A 20,815-nucleotide genomic window follows, 5' to 3' on the forward strand; every position below is an offset into this window, starting at 1 on the left:
AGAAGCTGTGATTTAATAAGCTTGAATTGTCCGGACTTTAAATTGCTCCCTGAGTTTGGGGCAGAGGAGTGTGTGTGGGGGGGAGTGTGGGAAGCCAGACACCTTTGGGAGTTGCCATAACTTCTTTGGAGCATTGGAGCTGTATTTAATGCAATTAAGTTGCTAATTCAGTAAAAACTGCACAGTTCCCTTGCGGCCCGAGAGAGTCAAATGCAGCTGCTTAATGGTGGCTGATTTATAATCAAGGAATGACCTAGGCACCAGGGGAAATGAGCCAGATCCTTCTGAAGGTCTAAATCATTCCCTTGTCCAGGGGATCAAGACAGCGTGCTCACTCTGGGCAGAGCACCAGAGTTGGGCAGCCTCCAAAACAAGGCTTGAAAAAGTCCCAAATTTTCAACAAGATTAGACCCTTGCCTCTCCCTCATCCCTCAAAAGGACACAGGAAGTGTAAGAGAGCCTTCAAAGGCTCAGGAGTCAGTAACTACATTCTCGTCAACCTCGAGCTCAACCCTAAAGAAAAAAATGACTCAAAAGGCAGAGAAGTGTGTACTTAATCTGCGATCTCTCCTAACAATTTCAGGTCGCTAAAGGTCATGTGTGGGGGTGAGCAGGGCTGATGTGAGGGGCTGGCAGGTTGTGTGCCACGCATCCTCAGTGGACACCATTCACAGCATAGTCTAATTCAGTGGTTCTCAAACATGTCTTCTTTTAGAATTACTTGGGCCACTTGAAAAAGCCTAATGCCCAGACAATTAAATCAGGCTCTCTAGAGGAGGGATGAAGACATCAAATATTTTTAAATTCCCCCAAGGGATTCCAATCTACAGAACCAATTCCAAGTTTAAGAACTAACGGTCTGACTCGCATAGACTTTGATGTGAATAGCTTCCCCTGCAGCTGCACCAGGGGACACTCGGCACAAACATATGTCACAGCTCTGGGTGGGGATGCAGAAGCAAAGAAGTAACAGAGGACAGTAGGGAGAGGGATGTGCCTTTCATGAAGAAAATAACTCAAAGGCAAATCTAGAAATTAGGCCTCACACCAACAAGCTGTAAGTGGAGTGAACAATTCAGGCCCCACTTTCTTATCACTTAAAAAAGTTCTTGCTTCCTGGGGCAATAACCACTGAAGAACACATTCCAACATTCAATCGCCTGTCTCCATGTGCCCTGTTAAGTCTCCTCTTCCTTCTTTCCCCTGCTTCAGTGGGCACACCCTGTCCTGTTTCAGCAAGGCCCATACATGTATTCCAAGACCCTTGAGCTATTTAAATGGACACTTTCCCCATCTGTGCCACCCACAGCCTGCCAGACCTCTCCACTCAAAACGCAGGGCTTGGGAGAGGTGGCCTGCACAAACTGGTAGCTCCTAACCTAACAATAATTCACACACTATGTGATGAATGTCTCATGTTTATTCATGGCCCAGAGCCCCACCCATGTCAATCCGACATCACTGTTTCCCTAAGGAAAAATAATCTTCAAGTGGAATGGAGCAGAAGCTAAAAGCCCCACAAAATGCAACCAAATAAGACCAACATGTCTCACTTGAAGTGATGGTCACAGTGGTATGGTGTGACGGCAAGCCTGTGAATTCCTGCCCCAGGTGCCTTCCACGTTTCAGCGCGTGGTTCCTCCGCAACCCACGGAGGAATGCAGAAGATTCACTGGCAACTGTGAAAACAGTTCAGCACAGCCTCCCACATCCTATGGGAACATATCTCTGTAGAGAGAGGCATGACTCTCGTATTAAAAGACTTACTCTTGCAATCCTGCGTCTGGAGCATGTGTTAATCCTCAACATTTCAAAGTAAGTATATAGAAGTCAGTTCTCTTTGGAATTTAAAATATGCCCTGCAGGCTTGCCCTCTCATTCACCATCTGTAGCTCTCATCTAGCATCCAGGATAGGTTTTGTCTAGGTTACTATGGTTAGGTGCTGAATACAAACTCCTTCAGGGCGGGGGTCCTGTTTTGTAACAGAGACCTGAGTTCCCAGAATCCACACGGAGGTAGGTGTTTATGTTTACTGATGAATAGGATGACATAATACTGTCCAAGAGAGAAGGGAATCCACATGGCAGGTATTGCCTGAATACATTTGAGGGCATTTTGCTCCAGGAAGTCCTAAAAGGATATTGACTAATCCTCACCCTCAGGTGCTAAAGTATGGTCCACCGACCAGCATCGTGACATCACTGGGAACATGTTAGAAATGCAGAATCTCAGGCTCCAGCCAAGACCTTCTGATCAGAACCTGCATTTTAATAAGCCCCCAGGTCATTCACATACATATTAAAGTTTGAGGAGCTCTGATCAGTCCATACCACCTTCAGTGGATGGTTGAGAACAGTATTCAAATAAGATTCTGGGGACAGAGAGAGACTGGGAGTGGGAGAGAAGAGGGAGGAGAGGGAAAGGGAAGGAGGGAAAAAGAGAGAAAGGGGGCGGGGGAGGGTAAGGAGAACTAACAATAAAAGCTGACATTTACTGGGCTCATACAGGAGGTCGGCACTATCATTATTCACGAGCTAGCTAGCATGTTGTGGAGATACAATCAAACCTACCCAGTGCACACTCATAACCATTGCGTTACACATGAGGAGCCTGAGGTCCCATCCTCACCTGGTCACTGTCTGGGAGGCTCAGGGTCCCATGGCTTCCCTGTCCACCTGACCATTTCCCCCAACAGGCTGCAGCCTCCCGGCCTCACGCCTACACAGACATCCCATTTCTCAGTGGTATCGGCTTGTGCCCTTGTTCTCAGGACTTTGTTGTAAATGAGTCTCCTCTTTCCACCAGCTCGGTGAGTGGCACCTGTGGGGTCACACTGGCAGGCTCAGCCTGTCCTGGAATTCTGGCTCCAGCACTTGTGGGCTGGTGCCGACTTCTTTGGCTTCTCAGTGTCTCGTTTTTCTCAAATGTTAAAAGAAGATAATAACAGTGCCTGCTTCACTGGGTAGTTTTCAGGGTTAAACACACTCACCCAGAACAGTGCCCGGAACACAGAAAGCTCTTAATGAAATGTGCTTGCAGGCACTGACCACATACACCTTTCTTCTCAGTACTTAGGTCTGTGTCTAAATAGATGCATGGTGGTTGACTAACAGCACCTGTAAGAGATACAGGGTGTGGTTTCTGCATTAATTGTAGAGAAAGAGGACTCCAGTGAGGGAGGACGGCTGAGCAGAAGCCTGCGGGGGTGGCGGCAGGGGGAGGCTGTGCCCCAGTCTCCTTGCTCCTGGCCACACCCATCACACCAAAGCCCTCTTCCCTGGTGTATTTCCATAAAAAAGACCCACATGCATTCGGGTACCTGCAGGGAGCCTCCTGAAGCCTCTGCCTGAAACACCACGAATTTCGGGACTTAGAGAAAAAAGTGTCCTTACTCCATAGGTCATTTTAAGCTCCAGGAGCCTGGTAACAAACAGCAGACGCATCACAAACGCCAGGATCTGACGGCTTCAATAGCAGAGTATGCAGTTCACGCATACACAGAAACTCCAGACTGATCTGTAACTTCTGAAGAGCTGTACAAATAGAAGTCCCAGGAAGGAGAGGGGGCTCTGCAGGGAGAAACGCTCCAGACTGTCAGCACTGGGCGAGGGTCCGGGACTGAGAGCAGGCTGAAGCACACATGTTACTGTTTCCCGGGCTCCCTCGCACTTGCGAGCTCCCCCATTGAAGTCCACCCCCAAATGGGCCCCCAGCAGCTTCCCTTTCATCCCAGCTACCCCTTCTATGTACCGTCATGGTTTTCATATTTCGTTTCATAATGATACATGTTAAGTTTATTTTTAGCTCTATTGTCGTGGAGCAGAGGTGGGTGACCAGTCCTGGCAGCAAACGAGCGTTGAGACGCCCTATCAGCAGGAACAGCCCTGCGTCGGCCTCCGCGCAGGAAGCGGTGTGGCGGGTTGGCCTAGGCGCGGGCGTCCTCATGGACAATTCCGGCTGTCGGGTGAGTGTTCCCCCTGAAGACATAAGATGCCTGAAACTTCTGCCACACGGGGAAGCAGCACACATGCATTTTTGCAGACCGGCTACATAATTTGCATATAAGTGCAAAACGAAAAGCGGGGCATCTTGTCTAAAAGTTAGTAAGTGTTTCGAGGCGGTGAGAGAAGTGTTACACCGAGCGCAGGGCTCTTCGAGTGGAAGTCTCTGTGTGGCAGACAGCACAGGTCACGTACCTATGTAGTCAATGGTGCGTTTCAGGCCACGGATCCAATTCCAGGGACGTCACATTCCCTTAGTTCTTCAAAATTAAATGTAAAAAACACTAGAGTGCTCCCTCCCTCATCCTGGGAGCCTACAGGAAAGCTGGGCTTACGGGTACTAAACAATGAGGCAGGGGCAGGAGGGGAGGCCCAGGCCTCGGGCCTGCTGCTTTTCCTCTTTGCTGCTGCTGCTTCGGCTGCTGCGCAAAGCTACAGCCAGCGCTGGTCCTCGGCACCTGTCTTTTGGGCGCTCCGGAGAGTTCCGAGAGGGCCCCACAGCTCTCCTTCCCACCGACCACAGACTTGGCAGCCGCCCAGCCAGAAATCTCTGCCTCCCTTGTTCCCGGGCCCTCACTTGCCCTCCTGAGGTCTGGGAGAAGTCAGGACCCTCTTACAGGATCCGGCTTCCTGCCCTGGGGGACTGCGATACAAAATGCAGGGTGCTTCCGCTGAGTCCTTTTTGTGTTTTGATATTATTTATATATATTCCAATTTCATGTGTTGCATTTTAATAGACACATCTGAACTTGATTTTTTGATTCAGAATTGTATTTTGAGATTTGACAGTGAGACATTTTAGTGTCGCTGTTCATAGTTTATTTTGTGAATATACCACCTGGTAGTATCCGATTTTCTGTCGACACGTGCCTGGTCTGAACGATTCTGTCTGCACCAAACTCGTCTGTTTGCCTCTCATCCCCAAGGCTGTGGTGTCAGGAGGTGGGGACTTTGGGAGGACATTAGGTCACGAAGGCGGAGCCCTCCTGAATGGGCTAATTTTACTATATATATATATTTTACTATATATATATAGTAAAAACGTAAGGAGGACTCAGCAGAAGCTCCCCACATCCACATCAGCCGCAACCCCGGGGCCCGAAGGCGGGGCCGTGTGTGGCGCAGGGACAAAGAGCATGCTGGGAGCGGGGCTCCCGTTCCAGCTGTGACTGCATTGCTTTATTTCCTCCATAAAAAAGATCTAAACCAAATGTGACAGAATTTTAATGACTGAATTCTGGGTGGTGGGAACTGGGGTGTTTTTTATTTTTGTCTTGCTTTGTGTTTTAAATTTTTCTCTAAAAGAAGAAGTGGGGAGGAGGGATAGGGAATAGAAGACCAGTTCTGATGAACACAAATGCATGGCCCCATGTCATCACGCAACCTCTGGGCTGCAGAAGAAAGAGCTCACACAGAGACTGTGGGGAAAGGCTTTTTTAAAGCACCATTTATCCTCTCTGTTGAAGAATGTGAGGATTTAGTAAATTGCCTGTACAAGGTCAGAAAATTAAGAGTATGTTAGGGTAGTCCAGGTTTTACTGCAAGAACAAACAACCCTTGAGTTTCAAGGGCTTAACACAACAAACATGAATTTTTCACTCATGGGAAGTCCAGCACACAGCCAGGTGACCATCAGACGGCCGTGCTCCAAGTAGCAATGCAGATGGACTGTGTTCATTCTGTGTCCCCACAGTCAGTCTCAGTGCAAGGCTCCCCAACACCCCCCACCCTCCCACCCCCACCCCCCACCCCCACCCCTGTCACTGGCAAAGAGGGAAACTGGAGGATCACACAGGGAACTCACTGCCTCAGCCCAGAAGTGATGGGGACATTTCTACTTGCATTTTTTTAGCTAGAACCAGTAACATATTCCTGTCCAACTACAAGGAGTCCTTTTAAATGAGAAGAGAACTAAATGCATGTTTATGTCATTACTATTCTTTCAAAGGAGTCATCTGTGGCTTTGTCTGAACATTCGGAATCAGGTTTGCAGCATGTTCTTAATTGTTTTTTTTTAATGGGTTAAGTGATCTTGTAATACTTTCTGGGTCTGTTTAATAAGCTCATTGTTATGCAAAGAAATTACATTCAGAAGCAGGAAACTACTTTATTTGCCTAAATCCCAGACAGTAGCAATGTGCATTTCTGGAACGCACAGCGAATGGGCCCCTGCGGGGACAGGCGTCCCACTCCACACTGCCTTCCGCTTCCACATGGGCTCCACCGCTGTCCCTAAAGAGTAACGTTTCATCCCCGCCAACACATTTCCCTGTTTCTTCCTCCACCTAATGGCACAGGGTCACTCTTGGCTTTGTTTTTATTACCCATTTTCATATGTCTAAGTGTTATGAAACATTCTGCATATATCTGCAAGGCACCCTCCCTGCCCGGGAGTTGCTGAGGTCCCCTGTCTATTTAAAGAACCCAAGTCTTACACTATGGTGCCATGTCCTGGGCACAGCTGGAAAAAGCAGGAGGCCCCAGAATTGGAACATCCCCCAGGGAACACAGTGTCAGGCGAGCAGAAGGTCCTGCCTTCAGCGTTTGTGTTTTAAGGAACTGCCAGGACTACTGGGAGGAAGCCCAATTGAGATGCCCTACGTGCCATGTGCCGAGCCTGCCTGCTGCCCACCAGAGGTAGGATGAAGGCAGAACTTCACCTTTCAGACCCTGCAAATCCTGGTTCTGTCCGTGGAGCCTTCCATGGCCTAGTCGCCCTCAGGCAAAACCAGGGTTCCTCTTAGTCTCCTCTCTCTCCCCTGGGCCTGTAGGGATAATCCTCCCGGCTTGGAATCTGCTCTTCCCCGGCCCTTGTCCAGGCTTTCCTCGCCTCTGACACCCACCCCCGAGCCCTGCAACTGTTTTGGGGCCAGTCTTCCAGCCTCCAGTTTCTTCCACACCCCAGAGTCCTCTGTCCACTCCCCATCTCCCCTGCTGGGACTCCAGTACTTCCCTCAAAATTGCAGCGGCTCCCCCTACAGGACAAAGCAGGAAACTCAGTGGGGCCCGAGAGCCTTCCCTGGTCCATCCAAACTACAGGTAATACAACTATTCCCAGCCCCCGCCCCTTTCCCCTGCATACATTCAGCCACATTGCCACAGTGTGTAGCACTGGGTGGAGGAGAGGAAAGGTGGGAGGGTGGGCAGGAGGGCCATTCGGCTTCAACCCCCATTTTCACCAAGAACCCAAATTTAGACTTCTGACAAAATTTGCAAATGGGGTGATGCAGTCAGTCCCAGGGATAAACTGTCGGCTTCCCAGGCAACTTTATCTTAGGACCTCTTGCTGGGCCACACTGTCTGTGGGGAACTTAAGTCCATTTTTAATAAATTCTGCAATTTCTGTGAACAGTAAAACTCTGTAACATTATGTTTTGTGTCAAAATTATTTCATTGTTTAGTGTAAACCAATGTAAATGTATTTTCAAACGACCACAAAGATTGTCACTTTCTTGAGCATTTCTTTCTCTTATCCTTACCCCCCCCCCACTTTTTTGTAGTGGGGGGTTATTCATTTCCTAGCACACAAAATTCTTTTTTTTTTAATAGCCTGAGTCAGGGCTTTCCTTGTCTCTGCTCTGGGTGTGGCTTTCTCTTCTCCTCCCCAGAAGCACCACCAGGTTCCCCCTGCCCAGAGTCCGCTCCTTCCTGCTGAGCACGGCCCAGGCTCCTCCATGGCTCAGCCTCACTGGCCAACCTCTCAGCCCTGCCGCAGCCCCTGCGCCTCACCGAGCTGCAGCACAGTGTCTGCCCTTGTTTGGGCTTGCCCTCAACTGCCTTGAACTTTGTATTCTCTTTCTGCCCATGCATGCGTGTCTCTTCCACTAACCTAGAAGCAGAGCCTGTGTCTCATCCTCACTTCTGGTACCCACAGCATCCCCAGTGTGACTTGAAGGCCTGGAAACCTCACAGCGAGGGCCCCGGAAGCCCTTCCACAGGCTGCTGAGGATCCTGCTTTAAGATGCCTATCTGTGGGCTCCCCTTAGGGAATGTCCTTCAGAACATTCTTCACCAGAGATCCTTGGGAGTGCTTCGGGGTGCTCCATGAAGCCTCTGAAATCACGCAAGATCTTACGCGCAGGTGCAGTTTTATGGTGAGAGGGTTTATAGATCTTGTCAGAGTCTCAAAAGGGCCTGTGGTCTCCAGAGCACGGTGAACGCTTGCCCTGGCGTGCTTCAGGAGACAGCAGAGAAATGGGCGGAAGGTCTCTGCTGCCTCCTCTGGAAAATGAGAACAATGACAACGGGCAGCCGCGTGGGAGCGGTGCTCCCCTCGGCCATCGGTAGTATCCCTGCCCTGGTCCCGAAATGCCTCAAAGGAAAGTCTCCCACCCCCACACCTTAGGTCAGGGGTAATCATCAAAATGACCTGGGGAGCTTTAAGAATACCGGTTTCTGGTTTCCATTCTAAGACCAAAGAGTAACAATCTCCAGGAGGGGGCCTGGAGGTCTGCATCTTTATCCAGCCTCTCCCCCGTCGGTCCCGGGAGTCATTGCCCCGAGCATGGCTCAGTGCTCCCAGCCTCCTGCTCCGCCCCTCGCAACCCTCGGGGTGTTCTCACCCCTGCCTGCACTCATTCTCCAGGTCTGCCTGGTTAAGGAAACTGCCCAAGCCTCTGTAGGAACAGCGGACCACAAAAATCTTTCAGAACAAAGAATTGAGTATCTTTATAATTATATCCAGGCCTATATTTAGGCCGTGGCTCACATGCCCTCTTGAACTTCAAATAAATACCTATTCTGGTCCTTGTTTGAACAGGTGTAACGGTATCAGCGGGCGGGGAGACGAGATTTACCCGGGCAGGAAGGCAGCTCCCCCAGCTGTCAGAAAGCACACTGCCCTTTCATTCCTCACAAGAGAAAAGGCTAATTACACTGTCATAGAGCAAAATAAATGTGCCAGTTCAAACCCTGAGCTCACTAAGCCATTCAGGGTAGATTTTCCTCTGGGCGGCTCTCCGGCAAGATGCAGGCCAGCTCTCAGATGGTTCAGAGGCCGGGGCAGTGGGGCCATTCTGGGCTGGAGAGATGGGCTTTCCCCAGAACACCCACACGATCACACACACTCACACTCTCACATACTCATGCACAGAACTCTCGCACATCCCTGCACATGCTCATGCACACGCACCTGCAATGCACCCCTCCTCTGAGGCCAGAGTGCTACCGCCCAACCATGAGAGTTCACTCTGTGGACCTCAGACTCCCAGGGGCCTGTCCAAGTGCCTGACGTCAGCCCTAAAACTCTCACATCCAGGAGCCCCCCTTTCCCCAAAGTCTTCAGCAAACTACGATGGCTGGTCACCCTAATACACACTTCCACAAGGAGAGGCTTGATGTACCTTCTCAGCCCCACAGTGTCCTGTGAACAAGGTTTCTCCGTGCTGTTCTGAGCGGAGCACTGGTGCACCCATCATGGTTACTGACCACTGGAGCTGGCACATCCAGACCAGTACCCACAGTGGCAGCAAGCTTCTACATGTCTCAGGTAAAGGACAGAATTTGACCAATGAGAGATCCAAAAAATGAATGGGGATGAGCTCTTCTTCTTCATGTCGTTTCAGGGCGTTCCCATCAAATCTCAAGGCACATAAACAGTTAAGTTAATGGAGAGCACTGATTTCCTGTTGCCATTGCAACAAAATACCACAAATTTAGTGGCTTGAAGAATGCAAAACTTTAAACTTCCAGTTCTGCAGGTCCCCAATCTGAAACGGGGCACTGGGCTAAAATCCAGGTGTCAGCAGGGCTCTGTCCCTTCCGGAGGCTCTAGGGAGGGTCCGCCCACTTGCCCGTCCATCTGCCCGAGGCTTCCAGCATTCTGCGGCTCTCGGCCTCTTCCTCCACCTTCAAAGCCCTCAGTTATCTCTTCACATCTTTCTCTGACTGCCTCGCCACCCTCTTTCATTAGGAAAAGGACCCTTGTTTTATAAAGGCCCCTGTGGTTCCATGGGGCCCACCTAGACAATCCAGGACAACCTCCCCATCTCAGAATCCTTGACTTAATCCCACCCTCAAAGCCAATTTTGCTATCTAAGGTAACGATTTCAAAGGTTCTGGGGTTTCGAGAGTGGATGTGTTTGGAAGGCCATTATCTGCCTGTGACATGGGGAGCTGTTTGTCAGTTTTAAACTTTTTAATCTCCCCAAAGTTTTTCTCCAACCTTTGCCACCTGCTCCTGCTGGCCTGGTAGCAAACGCTGGCAGAAGGCTGGAAAATTTGTTGAGCAAATTAGCATTGACAGAATGTCCCGAAACTGCCGCTCAGGCAATTGGGTAGAGTCCTTTCTCTGTGTGCGTGAACTTGTTTATTTGTGATTGTGATTTTATAGGACATGACTGAGCAGGGTCATGTTTTTTGCTTTTAAAACTGTTCCTAGCACATTGGAGGGGACTAACCGGTGACATGGTGCCCTGCAGAGATGACTGTGACTTTGCAGGCACTCTAACCTCTTACAAGTCTGAGGACAGCCCCTGAAGGCTATCAGGCTTAGAATGTTACCAGACCACTTCTCCCTGGAGAGAAGGATCATTGGCATTCTGAGCCAGTTAAAAAAAAAAAAAAAAAAAAAGAAAGAAAGAAAGGAAAAAAAAAAGGCTTGAATATGCAGCAAGCTCCCATGTTCTTCACAGGAGTGGAGAACTCAGATCTGGAGCCCACAGGAAACTGGAACTCAGTGGGAGGTCTGCGAGGGTGGAGGGTGGGGGTGCTTCCAGGCTTTCAAAACACAAAACAGGTGGTTTTCAGCCAGTGGTTGCTGGCTGGCTAGGGAAGGGGTGGGGAGGGGAGGAGTGAATACAAAGTAGGCAGGCTCCTGGAAGGGCAGGGCCTGGGCTGGTTGCCCCAGAGGAGAGTGTGACCAGTGAGGACTCTGTGCCTCCCTGCATGCCACTCGGGGACACCCTGGGATTGCCCAGAGACACAGGAAGGAGCCTTAACACTGGCCTGGAAAATGCTTTTCTCAGGCTCAGAGGCCATGGGTGGGAGAAGAGGGTGCACAAAAGTGGGGGTCCAGCCAAGCTGGAGGCCCCCCCTGGAGAAGACAAGGCAGCAGAGTGTGGAGAACTAACTTCATCTGATGACCAACATTGATGTGGGTGACAAGGAATCTGAAGCCACGAGCCCAGCCAGAGGCGGGAATCAGCCAAGTCTGACAGGCTTTAATTATTCTAGGCTAAGAAATCTGTGCTTGGTAAACATGCCAGATGTCTATGCCTTTGTATATTTTGATTTTTTTGTTTGTTTTACTTTTTGTTGTTATTGGTGGTGTTGTTTTAGTAAAACTCAAAATAAGAAAAGGATAACAGGGTCCTTGTCCTTGCCTGGGAAGGCCCAGCTGGAGCATCCAGGAATCCTTGCGCAGCCGAGGCCCCTGGTGACATGAATCATAGAAACACAACCAATCTCAGCCCCAGAAGTGGCTGCTCTCGAAACTCCCAGGGAGAGCACCTCTTCACACATCCTGTGAATGAGGGAAACAGTGACTTTAGCGGCCTGCTAGGTGAGGCCATAGGAAGAGCAGACATCCGAATGGACAACTTAGCCTTGCCCCATCCTGCTCCCCGAGAAGGCTGGATGACAATGATTTTTTTAAAGTAGCTTGGCAGGCAATGCAAATGCCTCCTGGCTCACTCAGGGGCTTTTGCTGCCGTTTTCCCATTAGCCTCCCCAGCCCTCAAGCAAACACCAAAATAAATACAAGTCTACAGTCATCACCACAGACCTGCCTGGCATCAATTAACTCCAACCTCTGGCAAGTGGCAATCTTCAAAGAAGCTCCAAGATGATTTCCTGGGGGGGGGGGGGGTTGTTAAGGTGTTCTCTAAGTGAGTATTCTAACAGACCTTTTCCTGACAAGGCAACCAAGCTCCAGAAAGGATATGGTGACATTAGTTAAGTGATCCTGCAATCCTGCAAGCAAGGGATAAATCTGTACACAGAGTAAGGTCCAGGCACCCCAATTCCCTGGCTATTGCCTTAGACATTCATAATCTCTCAGTCAAGCAAGTGGCATATGGGCGTCCCAGGACTGGTGACAGATGTGTCCCAGAGCTTCCATTCCAAGCTGTTGTCCAGGGGCATCTCCGCTGCTCACACTGGAGCAGGGTGGAGGAGTGGCAGCTGAGAGAAGGGGCGCGTAATTTATTCAGGAGCCTGAAGCTGAGAAACAGATTTGGTAAGAGAATAATCAAAGCCCACTGGAGAAATCCCATAAAACACAGACCCTCTGCAGCAACCGGGGAGTGATTTAAATACACTTGGAATTTCTAAGGGGAAGGAGTAAGACTTATCAACTGTCTTCAGAGCCTCATGAATAATTTCACCTGACATGGGACACTGAAACAGCAGAAATCTGGGATGTACAAAGGAAAACAGGTTTCCAGCTGATCCCTGTCACACTAGTCTTATTCCTAAGTGGGCAACTGGGTTGGGTGAGGGAAGCCTACAGGAAGTTCGCCATTTTTAGACACATTACATTTTGTCCTTGTGCAAGAAGAGTTGGATGGGAAACACATTTTCTGGCAGCAGAAACCTTGCTGGCTGGGTTGGCTGAGGGAAAGGCCAGGCCCCCACGTACTACCAGGATGTGGAAGTCATTTGTAACTGCCCCTGGGCTAGTAGAGGCAGTGCAGGGGGGTGGGAAGGGGATTAAAATGAAATAAACATTTCAGCACCGCTTTGCAAAGGTAGTGACTACGCTGCCATTCATGCCACCTTAGACCGCAGGCTGCGACCCCAGGCCCCCACCTCCTACCTCCAGACTGCAGATCCAAGGCCCTCCCTTAGTAGATCACCAGGTTATTGTCCATACAGCCGCTAGCACCGGCGTTGGAAAGGGTTTCCCAAAATGTTTTCACTGCTCTGGGTAAACAGCCTTAGATGGGCGGGTAGAGGGGATGGTGCACACTTGCTTGAAAGTTCTCGAAGATCCCAGGGGGCCTCGGTGCCGCAGAGAATCACCACCGTTCCCCACCGAGCCAAGCCTTTCCGATCCTGCCCAAGCGCTGTGCACCCACGTGCAGCCCAAGTGCCCACGATCTTGGTGGCAGCAGCAGTGGCCCTGGGTAGCCGGGATAGACGAGCAGCGGTGCTGTTTTCTCCCCAGTGGCCGCAGGAGGGCAGGAGAGAAGGACTGAAGGCTCTGGCAAGGACCGAAGGCTCTGGAGCCTGGTGCACCCGGAGGGCGGCCTAGGGCCGGGGTCCTGGATGGGAGGAGGGCGGGGGGGGGGGGGTCGTCGGGATCCACGCAGGTTGGCCCAAGACACCTTTCTGGGCTCCCGGCTCTGACGTCCCCTGTGACTGGAGGACCGGAGTCCTGAAAGTGACCAAACCCCGCCGCTGCGTCCCGTGCCCGCGAGGACTCCTGAGCGAGGGGGGTGTGCCAGTCGAGCAGCTCCGCGGCCCCGAGAACCTGGGGACAGTCACTGCGGCCTCCGGGGAAGGCCGCTCTAGGAAGAACCGGGGCTGCTGCTCCTGCGTCCCTCCTTTTCCTCAGGTCCGAACCCCGCCCCAGCATCTGGAGACCTAGTGCTTGCAGATACCGAGGCCTGAAGGGGTTGTGAGCCTAAAGGACCTAAGTTTAGAACGTAAGTGGAGTATGTTAAGCCCGAGCTCTCTGACTCAGAACCTTTACATTCTGAAGGAGGCAGCTTTTTAATCTAACTGGCTGGACGCCGTTCCTTTTCGGTTTTCTCCCACCGCGGCCCCTCCACACCAAGTCTCTCTCAGGACAGACTGGCGCACATTTCCATCCTTCCTCCTCAAGAAGTTGTGCGGAGTCCCCTTCATCAGGTCATCTCCGTTTCTCCTTCTCCTTCTACTTCCATGTTTAATTCCTTACGCATTTGAACAAAGTTGGTTATCAATTCTAGTCCAGGGAGCTCTAACATGGATGGCCCAGGAACGGAGTAGGGGGGAAGCGGGCGGAGAGAAGCGATCAGCCCACCGAAACCCAAACTGCTTCTCCGTGGGTGTTCTACCAAGAGTAGATAGGAAATCGTCTAATAAAACATTTTCATCTGTTGAAAAACTGTATTATAAAATGGTTCGCATCAACTTGTTTCCCTGATAATATTTATTTTGAAATTTCAAAAGCCTTATGGAGCATGTAAAAATTTTAGGGTCATTAAAACTAGATTGGGTTCAAAAGAACTGGGAACCATTTCTGTTCGGATGTAAATAAACCGTCAAGTCAGAAAAACCGAAAAGCACCAAGACGGGGAAACAATACAATACAACACGTTTTCCCCTTTCCCCAGGGGAAAACGACCTGGGGACTGGTCACGCAGGCCTCCACATAAAGTCCTGGTCTCCCTCTTCCTGTCCTCGTCCTGTGAAGGACACCGTGTGTGACTGAGGAGAGTGCTTGGATCGTCCCGGCCGGGTCCTTGGAGTCGTGAGCTGGGAGAGGCGGCCGCAGCTGACCGCGTGGCCTTGCCCATCTCGGATGAACACACGGCTGGGCAGCCCGCAGGGATCTGAGGGTGCGGCTGCTGCTGAACGCGTGGCCCAGGGCCCCGAGGCACGCACATGCGGGCCACTCCTCTATGCTAGGACTCCAGTGGCTTCGGTTCTGGGTGTCTGCTCTTCCAGCTTGGCAGTGGCCCAGGCCCCCGACTTTCCACCTTCCTTTAGGGCTTTGTTTCTGGCACTTCGGCCCCTTCATAACATCTCCACCAGAGAGGGGGCAAGAGAACAGGGAGCTGGGGACTCCAGTAGGCCTTGCTCGTCTTAGTCCTTCCGGGGCTCAGGGTGGTGGGAAAAGAGCTGTGCTGTTGGCTAAAATGGGATTTGGGGATTATCTGTGGGTTTAATCTGGTCTTCTCACATCTACCATTTCCACAAATAATTAGAGATTACTAGGAACATTTAGAAGTTACATTAGCCTTAGAGAATTTGGAGAAAATCTAAATAGGCTTAAATACCATCTTGGAATCCAGAATGTTAAGCTCTACACTCCAGTTAATTAACATTTTTAAGGCCTTCCCCTGACCCCCCTCCCCAGGGTGTCTAAAACCACTCCAATGTAACAATGTACTGAACGCGTTTTAAACATGTTTTGCAGGAAGGGTGACCTGAGTAGAAAAGCAGTTAATGCACCACTGTTGCATTGCCGGAGAACAGGCCAGACAGAGCCCGCCACTTGAAACTTCCGTTCTCCAAAGGTGTGTTCGGATCCCAGAGGTGTTAGAGGAGCTGGTATTATCAGCATGTGTGGGAGACCCGCAGGTAGAGGGTGGTCCATGGAGTCGCACCCCCCCCCGTGAGCACATGTGTGCTGACCCTCCTCCTGGTGAGGGCCGCGGACACGGTGGGCAATGCTGAGAGAGGGGGCGCGGGGTCTGAGGGTCTGGAGGGCTCCTTCCAGAGAGCTGGAGTGAGGCAGTGGCATCCTTTTCATTATTCTCTTGCCCGTGAGAGCCCTGCATTAGCACTGACATGAACACGGCACCCAACTATTGCAGGATGATTAAAAATCTGATAATAATAGTACCTTGTGGGTCTGTGGCGTCTGCAGCTCTCGGAACACTATTATATGTTCTCTTACTGAGTCGTCAGAACAACAGTGAGGTAAGAAGGATGGATATGATCGTCCCCACGTCTTTCTGACAAGGGACAGACACAGTCAGAGAGCTGGTAAGAGCAGAGCGGAGCCGGCACCCAGGCCTCCGGACCCCTGCTCCTTGTGCCGTTCCATCTCCGACCGTGACCAGGCATCACGGTCGTTTCTTACCAGACTGCTCGAGCACGCTGGCCACGTGTCCTTCAAGCGACTGCTACAACAGGCATGCTAGTTTGACATGAATTGTGTACATTATATTTATAAAAAATTTTTAAGTGTCTTTTTTTTACTAGCAATAATTATTGTTTTTTTAATTAATACATTGATTATAAGATTTACAGTTAAGATTCTACAAATCTTGATATGGTCATGAGATCATGAGATCGGTGAACAAGATCATGTGTCTTAGAATTTCTAGGACAATCTTAATATCAAATATATTATCCCCTGGTCAGAGAACTAAAATACTGTTTTGGTAACTAGATTACTCAAAAATAAATATTGCAGGTTTTTTGCAGTGAAAGATGGAAAGAAGGAGAAATTAAGAGAACAAAGGATCTAATGGACATGGTGGTTCCCAAACTGGGGTTCCTGAATACCTTAGATATTTGACCGTGGTCTTTTTGTACACCCCAAACCCTCAATAGACATCTTATTCAGTGTACAATCACAAAGATGCTAAAATATAAACAGCATGCTTTTTACTGACATTCGAATACAGTTGTCTCCATTTTCCCACCCCCCTTCCCCTGCCTTACCCCGCAATTCTGCCTGTCAGTTGTGTTCCCCCTCCATAGTGATCAGCAGGGTTTAATACAGCCGTGTTGGACAGTTTCCCCAGGCCACTTAAATTCCCTTAAAAAGTATCACTTTATCCCACTGATCTTCTTTTTCATCACTAGAATCCTAGTGCATGTGGAGATAGTCCCCAAAGGAATGGGTCAAGATCTCAACTTACAAAAAATTTGTTTAAATCCCCCCCCAAAAAACCCTGGCACAAACAAAAAGTTTAGTATCTAGGATAACTGCAAATATTTCTCGCTATAGGCACTTTTTGAAAGATTGATAAAAAGCCCTCTGACATACCCCACACAGTGACAGTCCAGTTCACGCTCAGAAAAGCATTTCCGCTTTTTCCATCAGCGCCATTCATATCCGAGAAGACAGACTTTGCAGGGGCCTCCCCAAAGTATTCCTTTAAACCTCCGCCAACCTGGGGAGAGAGCGGGTGAGGAGACTACATAAATATCTGCGTTGAGTTCTTGGATAGAATTGCACGATGGCCATATATGGTGAAAGGTAGATTTTCCCCTGTGACTATATTCTTGGAATATGTTAAAATGCACATGTCTCCACTTCTGCTCCCAAGAAGCTGGTGCACAGATGTTAAGTACTGGGGTGGTAGGATGCTGCAGTCTACAGTTTATATGATGTCTCGTAGGCCTCTAGAATGCGCTTAAAAGGCAGTGCACAGAATTAGGGCCCTAACCTTCTTTGACATAAATGTCTTTCTTTGGAGTCACACCTTGAAGGAAAGAGTAAAGATTTGAAATGAATCTTTAAAGGAGAAAATTAATGTTCTCAACCAGACTTACTATCCCCGCCCCACGCTTTGCAGTAAATCCTCTAAACGAAAAGTAATTCCCCGAACTATGGATCTCTACGTGAACGGTGCTGCCGTTTGGGCGGCTGCGCATCCCTGCGCCTGGCCTCCGACTCCCCGTCAGGCCGATTCTGCCCAGTCTCACTCACGTGCTGCTGCCTTTTACAACCCGGACACTATTCCCACTCAGAGGGTTTCAGCTTTGCAGAAAGGTGGGGAGGGACGCATTATAACTTTTATTTGGAGAATTATCACTTTGAGTTATTCTGATTTTTGCTGTAAACACGGATACCCTGAGAGAAACATTTGAAAAGAGTTAAAAGTTTTAGTTTAACAGCTAAATTTTCTAATTTACAATTTAAAAACAGAGCACAGGCAGCCTTTCTGACCATTAAAATATGATCCCCCCCTTTACACTCAATGAACTTTATTACAGTGAAATGTACGACATTGAGTCTAGGGCATTAAACAAAGAAGTTAAAAGGCTTTGAGGGGATTTTTTAAAATCCAGTTTGCTAATGTATAAAATGGAACTTGGAGAGACTTCATGGTGTTTAATATGTTTTTTCCGTACCTTCTAAACATAATAATCTCTAACCACCACTTGATCATTAGAAATTTATAGTCTCTATAATTTATGTCAACTTATATCTGGAACCTTTCTCTTTCCTTTTCTCTCTCCCTTTTTTTTAACAATGTTTGGCAGCCAACCGCTGGTGGAAAGTAGAATGTTTCACATTAGTCAGCTGCTCTCTTAAATTATTTCTATGAAATAATTTACTGTGGATTACAAATTCTTATATGACATTTAAAGTTAATGACCAGGCAGAGAGATATATCAAAAATACGATTAGTCACCTATCTACCTGACTTGCAGGGTTTCAACTTTCTGCGTGCTTTATAAGAATTACTTTTTAAAAAGATATTTTAGGGCTTAAATATTTGTTCACTAAACTTTTTTTCCCATTTTTAAAGGAAAATAAAAATAGATGCATAGGTGCTTATAAACTCTGTCCTCTAACTAAATATCCATAACATTCTTCTCTATTTCATCGTGGCCATTTTTGGCATGGGCACTGGTGTGTGGTCTGAGAGCAGAGGAACTGACAGTGATGAAGATCTCTTGCAGCATCATTTGCAGTCAAGATGTAGAAATCCTAACAAAATATGAGATTTTTGATGCAAGGAATTAGTATTGAAGTGGTGTGCCTCCAACAGAACAAGAAGTGAAATGAAACCCGGAGTTCCTTTTTCTGATCGTGGAATAAGCCTCTTCCTAATTCATTTTTATTCCTCTACATAGTTATGGTTAAGGCTTTTAGATAGTTCTTTGTTCAATTTCATTTGTCACCTCAAGAAAGTAAGATGTAGAGGGAATTTCAGGGGAAAAGGGGAAGGGTTTACAGGAACAAGTATAAAGGACACATGGACAAAAACTAGGGGGGTGGAAATGGGAGGGAGGGGGAGGGCTGGGTGGCTGGGCTGGGATGGGAACAAAAGACAGAAAACTTACTTGAACAACAATTAAAATTAAAAAAAATTAAAAAAGAAAGTAAGATGTAGAAGGATGGCCCTTAAAGTTGGATTGCAATTTTTATTTTCATGGGAGTGGCTCCTAGAACATTTCTTTTGTATCTCAAACAGATATTTCTTTTTCTCTGCCCTTCCTCTCTCTTCCTATTTAACAGTGGTTGCCTTCCCTCAGCTATTTATGATTCATTTCATGAAAGACTAGCTTTTCTCTGAGGGCACTAAAAAGGCTTAAAGTGGTTTTAGAAGCTAGCAGCCACAAGGAACTGTTTTCCTTCGTGCTGTAAAATAAAGTCATTGTCAATAACCTACAACCTGCAATAAACTATTAAAAAAGGAATTTATGATGGCTGGTTATTATCCTCCTGAAATAACACAGTTACAAGTCTGCCCTTGTCAGTCATCCGCAGGAGTCACGTGCTGGATCTCAAACAAAGGGAGGGTCTGGATGCACACAGAGCCTCACTGAGAATCGCCGGGGACGGCCTGGCCGGAGGGTCCCTTGTGCCCTTCACCACACTCTCAAAGCAGCTGAATAACAGCCACATGTGTATTTGATCCTGATTTCACAAAAAGGCACCTGTTGGTGAGGTGGAGTTTGAAGTAGGAATTAGAAAAATATATGCATGGCTGGTAACAGCAAATGATGTAGGAATGCCTGAGGGGTGGGCATTGCAGGAGTGGAAGGCAGGACTTTTCAAAGACAACTGGAAGCATGCTCCATAAACTTACTGCTGCCTGTCAACTCCTTTCCTTGTCTATGATGTTAATGAAAGTTCCTCCTCTTTCTCGGTTTACGCTGTGAGCAATTCCCTTTGCTGTATCTGGGTTTATTTGACAAGCCACTTAGGGAGTCCTCTTTGGTGTCAGCCAGGAAAAAAAAGAAAGAGCATGCGATGTGGCTGCTGAGAGCAGAGCCATGTGGGCGGGGAAGGGGGCTGGAGGAAGACATAGAACTAGTCACCAAAGGTTGGATTGGTCTAAGGCTCGGGAACCAGCGTGGGTCTGCCGGTGTTGTGGGAGCACCGTAGGTAGGGGGTCCACCTCAGAGAGAGAGAGAGAGTTTTAGGGACTAAAGAATAATGAGACCGTGTGTGGCAGGAAAGGGTATGAGTTGGTCATGCAGGTAGATGAGGAGGAAGAAAGAGGAAGGAGGCAGGGGATTAAAGAGGCGGTGAGGGCTCTAGGCCAATTCATTGCATTCCAAGGGCTGAAGATACAAAAATTCCATGTTCTAAACCTTTATACTATAAATTGTCATTTCCTGAAAATAAGTGATAAAATTTCAGTAGTCAAATAATGGCTTTCTTTATTTAAAAAAATTGTGTCGTGCCTACAAATTAAAAAAGAAAAAGCTAAGATTTGAGTGAATAGTGCTTCATAGTGAAGGCTAAAGCAAAGAAAACTGGTTTGAAAATGAAAATGAAAATAGGAAACTAAGAACCATCAGTTTTAGGACATTGATTTATTAAAGTGTGTTCTAACATACTGTGCCATTCATTACTTGTTTCGGAAAGTTATCAGGAGCATATGCTGAGAACACTTTGAAAACCGAATTGCTTAGTTCTAAAGCAGTGTCTGGAGACAGCCCGGCACATGCAGCTTAAATCCCAGTATTCTAAAAACTTGGAAAAGCTTTGGTATCATCTGAAATGGCTGATTTTCTTATTTTGTGTACCTAGACAAATACTAATGATTTATGTAGGAAAAAATATGTAGTTTTAGAAAATTGAAAGTGAAAATCTAGAATTAAAATCATCACTTAACATAAGGCTTTGATTTGTAATTGTCTCAATATGTGATATCGTTTATCATTTGCTCATAGTATTAACTTTCCAGTTTAACAAGAGCTTTCTAAAACTCATCTCTAAAAAAACTAAAATCTACTAAAATATTGTTATAAAAATCCTGAAAACTAAACCCTAGTAGAAATAAATATAATGGAACAGTAAATGCCATCTGCCAAAGTAATGCTAACTTATATCAACAACCTGTCTAGTTTTTTTTTATGCAAAATTTCAGAGCAACCACTCCTCACAAACATTTATGGAATGATGGCCTGTGTAGCAGTGCCAGACCTTTAATTACTCACCCCATAAGTTCAAGGGTGAAATATT

General features: G+C 47.9%; 1 long non-coding RNA gene across 2 annotated transcripts in view; it reads right to left on the minus strand.

Annotated features, from left to right (window-relative positions):
* LOC119058085 (uncharacterized) overlaps positions 1-20,815 on the minus strand; it is a 66,982-nt gene that overhangs the window by 646 nt on the left and 45,521 nt on the right. The window contains exon 3 of one of the 2 annotated variants that reach the window (XR_005084196.2): positions 16,652-16,778. This is a non-coding gene — a long non-coding RNA (uncharacterized LOC119058085). Of the gene's footprint in view, positions 1-16,000; positions 16,779-20,815 lie in introns of those variants that run through there. The other variant, XR_005084195.2, reaches the window with a different exon arrangement.

Source organism: Artibeus jamaicensis, unplaced genomic scaffold (assembly GCF_021234435.1).
Source record: "Artibeus jamaicensis isolate MK-2021 breed Jamaican fruit bat unplaced genomic scaffold, CSHL_Jam_final scaffold_369, whole genome shotgun sequence".
In the NCBI taxonomy this organism is placed as follows: domain Eukaryota; kingdom Metazoa; phylum Chordata; class Mammalia; order Chiroptera; family Phyllostomidae; genus Artibeus; species Artibeus jamaicensis.